Below are 10,949 nucleotides of genomic sequence, written 5' to 3' on the forward strand. Positions count from 1 at the left end.
GCTTTTTCAAAGTTCTCAATGTCTCGTTTTAAATGTCAGGGCCCTCGGAAGTCTACCAATGAAGTGTGGAGCTACTTTGAACCTCGTAGTGCAGGGGACAAGCCGAGATGAGCTGTGAGACAAAAGTTCACACTCGGTATCATGTTTCAAAACACTTTAGGTCAATATCACAATGAACTTCTCCTTTAACTTGTTTACTTACCGCAGTGGGCAAGACAGGACATAGAGCTGGAAGAGAGATCATGGAATTAAAATAGCAAAGTGCAGATCCAGTCAGTGTCCTGTGGGCCAGAGTGAGGGATTTTAAGTAAATTCTGACTGCTATAGGCAGCTAATTTTGAGCAATTGATAAAGTTACATGTGTCTTCTTTGAATGATTAAAGACCAAATGTGTTGCTGCATTTTGAATCATTTGTAATGGTCTCACTATACAAGCAGGTAGTCCAGCTAACAATACATAGTCCAATTTGGAAAGAATTTTGGTCTGCACAAGAAATTACACGTGTGTGTGTGTGTGTGTGTGTGTGTGTGTGTGTAAATAAATATTTGTTAAACAGGAGCAAAGACTTAAGGGACTTAAATGGATTAAAGCAAAAGATACTATTAAAAATCTTGGTTTCTTAAAGGTGTAGTCAGCGGTGGTACGCGATTTCAAGGCTGTGACATTTTTTGTCACATTCAGCAATCATCTCCTCATGATCCGCTAGCTGCCCTTTCCGTGAGTATGCAGTAAAAAAAAAAAAAAAAAAAACGGTTTCTGTAGGCAGCCCAGGCTCCAAAAAATGGAAATAAATGAAGTGTGGGCAGCCTATCCCACAAACAGAAATGAAAACCTGTGTGGAGTTTCTCTGGGAATACTGAAGGGAGGAGTGAGCTACCTCTCTTGTGTGTTTTGTTTGGTCTTTGGTTAAAATATAATGTATGTTGTTTTGGACAAAGCATCATACATTTTATATATATGTTTTTAGAATTTTAAATATAAACATAAACATATTCCTGCGCAGTCATTGCCTGCATCTTTAACTGACTGTGATCTACATTTCAAAAGCGACATGAAAGCAATAACTAAACCAGCTTATTACCACCTCAAACACATTGCCAAATATTGGCAATATGTCTTATGTCAAAGCATGATTTAGAAAAACTCATTCATGCATTTATCTCCAGCAGGGTTGATTACTGCAGTGGGCTTTTCAAAGACCTTCTTAAAAATACCATCAAACAGCTTCAGATGCATAATGCAGCAGCTAGGATTCTTCTCGCCTACTATCAGAACTAAACCTTGTGAAGCAGCTTTTAGCTGCTATGTGTTTCAGCTCTGGAAACAGCATTTGGATGGAACCAACATCCAGGTTAAAAATGCCCCTACTGTTGCCAATTTCAAATCTAGACTTAAGACCAAACTGTTCTCAGATGCTTTCTGCTCACTGATCAAATGCACTTCCTGTTAATCACTCTTTTTAAAGGGATACCAGGCAAGCCTGAAGCTCCCCTTACCGTCTGTACGTGTCGATACGTGTGCGAGCCCTCGCTCGGTCTGAAGCTCTTTTCCTTTTCTTTGCATCTTACGTCAAGGGTCGGCAGGTAGGATACACCGAACTTGCAAGTGGGATATTCTTCCTACAGGCAGTAGGGGCGGGCAAGAGAGCCTTCATTTGCCCCGTAATGAGTCATTTAACCATATACCGACTTACGAAGATGATTAATTAACACGAAAACATTGCCTGGTGTCCCTTTAACTTGCATAAAACACTGTCCTGCGGCTTATACACAATGCGGCTAATACACAGGAAATTACTGTATGTGCTGTCTTCGCCTCTTGCTGTACAGTACTTCACTCTTCCTCTACAATCACTTGAAAGATGTTTGAAATGTGATGGATTTCAATAGATACTCCCCATCACCAGCAGATGGCAATGGTGTAACAGCAGCAGCCTGATGGTTTACCCAATCACATCTGTTACAGAGCCATTTTCAAGCAAAATAAGGGAGGGTGGGGGATGTCTCCCTTGTGATTGTGATTCTCCTTTGCTGGCTCCCATGCCCGATGCGATGGCAGCCCAACAGCTGAGGGCGAGGAGCCCTTTTGGAGCCTTTTTGTAAATTCAATGCAAACATTGTCAGTCCATTAGTCCATCAACACACCTCATTTTGAATGTTCTCACCAGCAGGGCTCAGGCTTTGGAGCTGCAGGGAGGGCCCAGTGAGCTCTCGCTGCTATCCTCGCTGCTATTGAAAGTCAGCCATTCTAGAGAACATGTGGTGTTCTATGCAGTATGGAAAGGCTATTACACATTAGTGGCATGTGGTCATATTGGTTATTTATCTGAGGCTATGGGTAAAAGAAGACAGTCAGGTGAAGAATGGGCTTTAAAGGTGCCCTGCCACACATATTTCATTACTTTGTGTTAATGTCTGAAGTTCTACCATGGACTCTGTAAAACATTTTGAGGAAAAAATGCATTGGTTACCTTGTTTTAAGCCATTCTAGCGTGGTATAGAACAGGGGTTCCCAAACTTTTCCACAACAAGGTCCCCCAAATACCACTAGGTTCTGGCCAAGGACCCCCTTGATGTGTTATTAAACCCATCGACAATACTACGGCAAATGTAAAAATACATTAAGCTAATCCTAATAATTAATTTAGCCACAAGCACTTCGCGATGGAGCATACAGTGTGTAAAGATTGCATTTGGGGCTTTCTGCTATATGAGAGCCATCACTCTACTATTATTCCCAGTCATTATCATGGAAAATATAATGTTCAGATATGCAAAAAAAAAATATAATGGCATTGTACTGTATAACAACCCTCATAGTAACAAGTATATTTTAGATTTTTCAAATGTATTTGTTGCTTTTATTTTTCCTTCCAACTTGCTGAGGCCCCCCTGACACCCCTTCGCGGCCCCCCAGGGGGCCCCGGCCCCCACTTTGAAAGCCTGAAGGAAGACTCAGCTATATTCGCGCCAGTTCTTCAAAGAGCAAAGCTGCTTGACTCTGATTGGCTAAAAGCTAGTCGGTTTCGTCCATAACATGACAACTGTTATCAACAAATTTTAGCTTCATGGCATAAACTTAGCTTGGCTAGCGAGTGCTAGTCCAAATGGGCATAAAACCTGCTAGGCTAGCGAGTGCATTAAACCTGTATAACATTTTACTTCCTTGAGTTGACAATAGCGTTTTACTTATGGACTGGGCACTGGTCATCTGACTGGTGGGATGGTAGCTGTTATCAACTAATTTTAGCTTCATGGCATGAACTTAGCTTGGCTAGTGAGTGCTAGCATTGTCCAAATGGGCATAAAACCTCCTAGGCTAGCGAATGCATTAAATCTGTATAACATTTCACTTCCTTGAATTGACAATAGCATTTTACTTACGGACTGAGCACTGGTCTTAGACTGCCGCAATGGTAGCCTATTGCTCCAGCTTTGGCATTGTTCCAAGAAATAAACTGAAGCCATTTGATCCTCAACTCTGGGTCCTTGGGCAACATGCATTGTTGTTGAAGTTCTATTTGTGCATAGTGCACAGGCCTGTTGATGTTAAGCCATCTTTGCATACGAAAACTGTCACTGAGCTAGACGAATTCTGTGAGCGCGGTCTCAACATGGCGAGCTCATGAATAGTAATGAGCTCATTTAATTCCACGTCAGACTGAGCCGCTTTTGTAATTGGCCTGATTTCTCTGCTTATTTCTTTTCAGTGGCTAGAGCTGACAGAGGGGCTATTGGTTCATTTTCACATTCACAACATAACAGAAAATACATATGGACCTAACCTATTTAAAAAAATACGAGTAAAAACGGTTTTGTGTGGCAGGGCACCTTTAAATGTCATTAAGGTCCATTCAACATTTAAGCAACACATTTATTATGACCGCCGTTAGCAAAGCGGTCATATAGTGATTGTCAAAGTCCAAGTTGTGGTGGGTATGTAGCCTCACTAGACTTTTATGGAAAAATTTTGTTTCATCCCCGGGGGCCACTCCCCCTCCGAAAACCAAAAAATGCAGTTTTTCCTAAATAACTACCTGAACCGTGGCACCGAGGATGAAGACATTTTTATGGTATGTAGGTCTCAAGGGCCCACATCAACCTAGCCCATAATCACTCATTTGTGATTTGCAAAAATGAAATGAAAAAATGAAAATGCAATATCATTCTGCTTTAATCGCCCCTCTCTTCAGTTAAGATGTTCAGAACTGCACCAAATTGTATGTGTATGATTAACCTGGCATTCTCTGGGGGTAAGTTTCATAGAATTTCATCCATGGGGGGGGTCTAAAAAAATGTAAGCTATGTGTACATTTAGTGACTACATACATTGGCCTGTAGATGGCGGTACACACCTATACACATGCACACACACAGGCACGCACATACTATCGGTATCGGCAATTAGAACGGCCGATACATAATAACAAATTCAGTAGGATTAAAGGAAAACCAAATATTCATCATCATCATCATCATGGCTGCATTTCCAGTATTGGCAATACGTAGTCGTTTGTCCACCAGATGGGACGTAATTTTGTTGGAAGTTAGCAGCTAATCTAAAGAGCGATTTTCACATGAAATGTAATTCCCATTTCTTCTTGAAGCGGAAATAAATCTGAGAATGTTTATCGGACATGCTTGGTTTTTACTGCAGGTACGTTAATCTTATAATATCAATAGCTATAGGACCTAGGTACAATAATGTTACCGTTAGCATTGGTTGAGTGATGGAGGCCAATTTTATTGCATTTGTAGAAAACTATAAATGCGGTTATACCAAGCAAATTGATAGCAGCACTAATTGTATCTTTCGACTGTCGTCTCATTTGCTTATGACCATAACCTAGGCTACTAACAGGAGCTAAGTGAGTTAGCCACAACACGTTCGCTACGTGATGGTTTTTCAATGGAAAATATATAGGCTAGCAGCTACCTGAAAGATAACCTGTCTGTGATGCATCCTAAACACCGGGGTGGGACATTTCTGCTCAAAGTCTCAAAAAGCATCTGAGTCAACGTTCATTCCCAAACACCCATAGGCTACTTCAATCCTCTATTTTCAAAGGTGATTCAAGTAAGGAAGGGCATGGCCCACAGTAAAGTAACTAGGACTGAAACTACATAAATTCGTCAGTGAATAATTTGTGTCAACTCGCCGCAATGTAGATTTATTAACGCACCCGTGATGATTTACATCTCCATTTAAACCAAATGTTTTAGAGCGCACGTTGAGAGATGTATCCAGGGCAGGGCTGTACCTACACATATTTGTTGCACGTGCTACAAAAATCATTCTTTGCGATGGATGATTTAGTATCAACGTTACACCGGTCCGATACAGTTTTGCCTATGGCTATACCGTGAGACTGAGATGCTTTTTGTTTGTTCGAAGTGCGTGTTTACGGTGTGAGAGGGGAGTGCGTGGATATCTCAATTGCAAAATTAAACAATATTTCTATCGGGTGCCTACCATGGACTAGGCTGGGTGAACTCAGCCTGATCTGCAGGCATTTTCTTTTTCGATTTCTTGAGCTTGGTCTGGCGAAAGCCAGACTAATCATGGACCTCATAGTTGCAAAATGCAACATGAATCAGCCTATTATTTGCACGAACAATAACGGACGGTAGCTCTTCAACTTGGCCCGTTAAAATGTGTATGAACAGTCTAGCAACGCATTTCATGAAGGCCCTTTTGGACATGTCAGTTATTTGCACCACTGGGTAAAACAGCATTTTGTTTTAGACTACTGGTATTTAATTTGTGCATTGACAATAAAGCTGAATATCATATGAACTAGATGACTAAACGTATGCATATGTAGAAGAAGAAACATTCACAAAAATCCATGACATGACCTCTCTTCTTGATAGCTGTTGAAAACTGCATGGAACTGACGGATTGTTTTGTTTAGTAATAAATACATAAATACATTATGCTGCTACCTTCTGCTTTTCCCAAATACAATGTAGCCTCCAGGTGTAAGTGACCTTTCATCAATCCAGTTGCAATGGATGAACTGTGATGAACTGCCCTACTTGTGATTGTTTAGAGATTTTAAAGGTTTTATAACAATGCTACAACTTTTTTGGCTATTCTACAATCTATTCACCTTTGCAGCGCCAGTAGGCTACTTTCTGTGCAGCTGCACACACACACACACACAGGCATGCCAAACAAGCATACACAAAAGTTTCAAGAGTGGGGGATGGAGTAAAAGATGGAGACAAATTGATTAGTGTGATTTATTTTCGTGGAACGGATGTACAGGACTGAGCGGCGGTCAAATTTGGACCGCTATGCGGTACATCTAGTTACAGATTATGCTACTAGCATTAGATTGTATCATGCAAGGTCATAATCATCTGCCTCTTTCAGAAGCTTATGAATATTGCACCCCTCATGAACCTTAATTAATCTTTGTACCTATCCCATGTCTTCCTGTTTTCCATACAGTAGACATACATTACCCAAGTGATGACTTGACAGCTATTAAATCTTTCAGCCTCATCGAGGGAAAGGGAGTTTGAACAGAGCTACTCTATTGAAAGCCAGTTTAATTCCACACTCTCACTCAAATCCTGTTCATGTAACTGTTCCCCTGAGTCCATTAGTACAGCGGTGTTGACACACACACACACTCTGACACACTCTTATTTCTCTCTCTCTCTCTCTCTCTCTCTCTCTCTCTCTCTCTCTCTCTCTCTCTCTCTCTCTCTCTCTCTGACACACACACACGCACATTAGTGTGGCAGTGTGTGTATACATGTGAAGTGGAATTTGAGCTGACATTGATGAGGGCTGATGTGTTCTGTGGGCTGGCTGCCACTCATCAGAGCCTCTGTACGCTCTATGGCCCAATGGGGGCAAATGAGTCATCACAGCCCTCATCCTAATGATACCCCTCCCCTCACACATACACACACACACTCTCTCTCTCTCTCTCTCTCTCTCTCTCTCTCTCTCTCTCTCTCTCTCTCTCTCTCTCTCTCTACCCCCTAAACCCACCTCACTCTTTCACCTCCTCCCTTGTGCGTGTGCGTACGTGTGTGTGTGTGAGAGACACTACGTGTACAGTGTGTACTGTGTGTGCTCCTCGGCAGCATCATGTACGATTCAGTGTTGATCTACTGAATGGCCATAATGAAGGAGGAGGGCCACTTTTCCCATCACTGACCCCCCGCCCAACTGGCCTGTCACTCAGAGCTGCTGAAGCCCCATGGAGCCCAGCCACAGTCCAGCCTGGGGACCCCTCTGCTCCTTCCACTCTGCCCAAACTACCCAAACTCAAAGCCTTCCTCAACCCTATCTGCTCCCACTTTTACCTTATTTGTCGCTTTCTCTCTCTCTCTCTCACACACTCTCACACACACACACACACACACACACACACACACACACAAACACCCAATCCATTTCTGCCCCCCCCTCCTCTCCCTCTCCTGCCGTCCACCAGTGACCTAAGCTCTTTCATTAACACTTACTGAGATTTTTTTTAATGATGATGACTGCAGGAGCATCATACATTCTCTCCTCTTGTGATCTTCCTCCTTATGTTAATGCTGCTGAGGGGGACATACCATATGCCAGCAGTAGGGGGCACTGTGGTGTAACGCTGTAGATCCCACATCCCCACTCGCTGGGCGTGAGAAACAGCCGTACGGGTTAAACACTATTCCATAAATAAGAAAAGAAAAGAACACTGTGGCAATCTTTTTATGTCTAACTGGGGTGTTGAGCTTGCACTGTTAAGATTGTCAGACCACTTCAATTTGTGTTGGACCGTGTAGCGTCCCACCCACCCAACATGCCCTTGTGGTAGAATTTCAACGGAACATGATCAGGGTGCTTATTAGGGGTATACAAAAAAAATAACACTGCACAGCTATGTTGTAGTCAAAAGGTGTGTGTGTGTGTGTGTGTGTTAGTTCGTTCGTTAGTCCAGTGAGATTATCTTATGAATGGCAGCCCACAGGGACATAATTGCAAGAAGGAATACACACACACACACACACACACACACACATTGCCTTAATTAACGCCCCCACCTGCCTTGGCACGTCACTCATTATGGAAATGGCAGTGGACGTCTGTCTCAAGGCCACCAGTGTCCGCGTGGGACTAATTGTTGTTCTGGTCAAGTGCTGAGGTCAAACCCAATTTACAGGAAGAAGGCCAGAATAGAGAGAGAGAGAGAGAGAGAGAGAGAGATCTACTCAAATCTCACATCCCTCCATGAGAATGGAGAGCGAGCATACATGTGACTTGATTAGTGCAGAGAGAGAGGGAGAGAAAGAGAAAAGGAGTGAGAGGAAAAAAACAGGAAGTAGGGTCAACACTAGTGGGATAAAAAGGGGAAAGGTTGAGGGAGAGGCAGCTTCTGATTTTTAAACAGACTGTGTCAAGCATGCACAAACACCAGGCATGGACCAACATTGCTAATGAACACCCTTGGATCCCAATGTTTTTAACACCCACTGGCTTCAGAGGTCCAAACTGACCTCTTGATATTGTTTGCCGTACGTACAGTCATGTTGAATGCTCACGTCTCCGCAGAACACACCCATTGCCCTCACGGCTCCTACACACAGTTGCGTTCCGTCAACGCATGCCAGTGGGTGTTCCCGACGGTAGCTATGCAAATGACTTGAAGTATAACCGTAATTTGATTGGTTGGTGCCGTCCGTCGATTGGCTTGATTGGCCGGTGCCGTCTGTCGGTGCAGCAACAGCTGAACTTCTCAACGCGAGCGGCGGGAGAAACGCGACGCAACGGACCCACAATTTAGTTCGGCAACGGATGACGTGAGCCCATGTAAAGTGAATGGGATGCGTCTCCAGCACTGCAACGCACACAGCTGTGTGTAGAGGCCGTCAGTGGCATTGATCTAGTGAAACACCTCATAGGATCTTCTTTGTATTCCCTGATATACACACAGCAAAGGTATTCTATTCCTTGTGTATAAGAATGAGATGTCTTACAGTGGCCAATGGACAACTAGCATTGCATAGCATGACTATGCACAGTTAGTTGCCGGCAGTCGCAAACATACCACATATGACATTGGTACATTGGTTTACATATGGCTATCAACAGATATAAAGCATGCCACACTATAAGTATAAGTATATATACTCTTTTGATCCCGTGAGGGAAATTTGGTCTCTGCTTTTATCCCAATCCGTGAATTAGTGAAACACACACAGCACACAGTGTACACACAGTGAGGTGAAGCACACACTAATCCCGGCGCAGTGAGCTGCCTGCATCAACAGCGGTGCTCGGGGAGCAGTGAGGGGTTAGGTTGCTCAAGGGCACTTCAGCCGTGCCTACTGGTCGGGGTTCGAACCGGCAACCCTCCGGTTACAGGTCCGAAGTGCTAACCAGTAGGCCACGGCTGCCTCAAATAGGATATGAACTATAGTTTGTAGTGCATACTGATGGCAATCATGACATAGTGAGCTGCATTAATTGTATCCAAGTACTATACCTGCTAGGCTTTTTGACATATTAGAAGTCAGTGTTTTATTTTTCAGTTGGTGATGTCTGTCTGTCTGTGGTCTTGTGCTTCAGTCCTGGAGGCGAAGAACTTGGTGCCCATGGACCCCAACGGACTGTCGGACCCCTACGTCAAGCTCAAACTCATCCCTGACCCCAAGAGTGACACCAAACAGAAGACCAAGACCATCAAGTGCTGCCTCAACCCCACGTTTAACGAGACCTTCACCTTGTGAGTGAGCCGTGTCGTTACTGCCGCGGCTCCGCTGCTCCCGTTAAGTTTCCCTCGTCACAGTCCAGTCCTGTCCAGGCCTGTCCTGTCCTTGTCCCCATCCTGTCCTCTGCCTCGCTCTCTCACTCACTCCCTCTCTCTCTCTTATATCTCTCCCTCTCCCTTTCTTCCTCCCTCTCTTCCTCCCTCTCTCTCTCTCTCTCTCTCTCTCTCTCTCTCTCTCTCCTCTCTCTCTCTACCTCCCTCCCTCCCTCCCTCCCTCTCTCTCTCTCTCCGTCCCTCTCTCTGCTGCGCGCTCGGCAAGTCTTATTCTTTATCTTTCTGTCCGGGTCTCTCTGGGAGCTGCAGTGCTCCCTCCACCAGCTCAGCAGAAGTGGCCATCTGCTCGTCCGCATTGTCTTGCTCAGGGAGTGAAAGGTGGAAGAGAGACAAAACAAAAGGATGAAATTGCACTTTTCTGTCCTCCTTCCGCCCTCACTCCCCTCACTCCCTCCCTCACTCCCCTCCCTCACTCTCTCTCTCTCTCTCTCTCTCTCTCTCTCTCTCTCTCTCTCTCTTCTCTCTTTTCTTTCTTTCTTTCTTTCTTTCTTTCTTTCTTTCTTTCTTTCTTTCTTTGCCTTTCTCTCTTCCCTATTCTGCTGTTTTCTTTCTCGCTCTCTGACACACACACAGACACGCGCGCTTACTTTCTGACTAACTCCCTCTCTGTCTCCATGCAGCAATCTGAAGGAGTCGGACAAGGACCCGCCGTCTGTCTGTGGAGGTATGGGACTGGGACCTGACCAGCCGCAACGACTTCATGGGCTCTCTCTCCTTCGGCATCTCTGAGCTGCAGAAACAAGGGGTGGATGGCTGGTGCGTTTATACACACACACACACACACACACACACACACACACACACACGCACACACACAATGTAAATACATGTATGTACAGACATGCAGACGTACACTACACATGCATGCATGTAGACACATATGCAGTGTGCATACTGACCCATGCATACATTCCAAACTCAAATACATACACCAGGGATTGTAGCCACATCCATACGTACCTGTTCAGAAATACACAGGTACATGCACGCACAATGAGTCCTTGAGTGGGTAATGCACCATGGCTGTGTTGCTTATCTTCGGGAGAGCAGCTTTGTGGAAGAGGCCATATTAGTTTAGGCTCAGCCATGGAAGTGGAACGAGAGCTTTCAGTCCAGAGT

At 44.3% G+C, this 10,949-nt stretch overlaps 1 pseudogene; it reads left to right on the forward strand.

Moving 5' to 3' along the window:
* The window catches only part of LOC121704771, a 144,363-nt pseudogene that overhangs the window by 65,542 nt on the left and 67,872 nt on the right, over positions 1–10,949 (forward strand).

The sequence above is a fragment of the Alosa sapidissima genome, chromosome 3, assembly GCF_018492685.1.
Source record: "Alosa sapidissima isolate fAloSap1 chromosome 3, fAloSap1.pri, whole genome shotgun sequence".
Taxonomy (NCBI): domain Eukaryota; kingdom Metazoa; phylum Chordata; class Actinopteri; order Clupeiformes; family Clupeidae; genus Alosa; species Alosa sapidissima.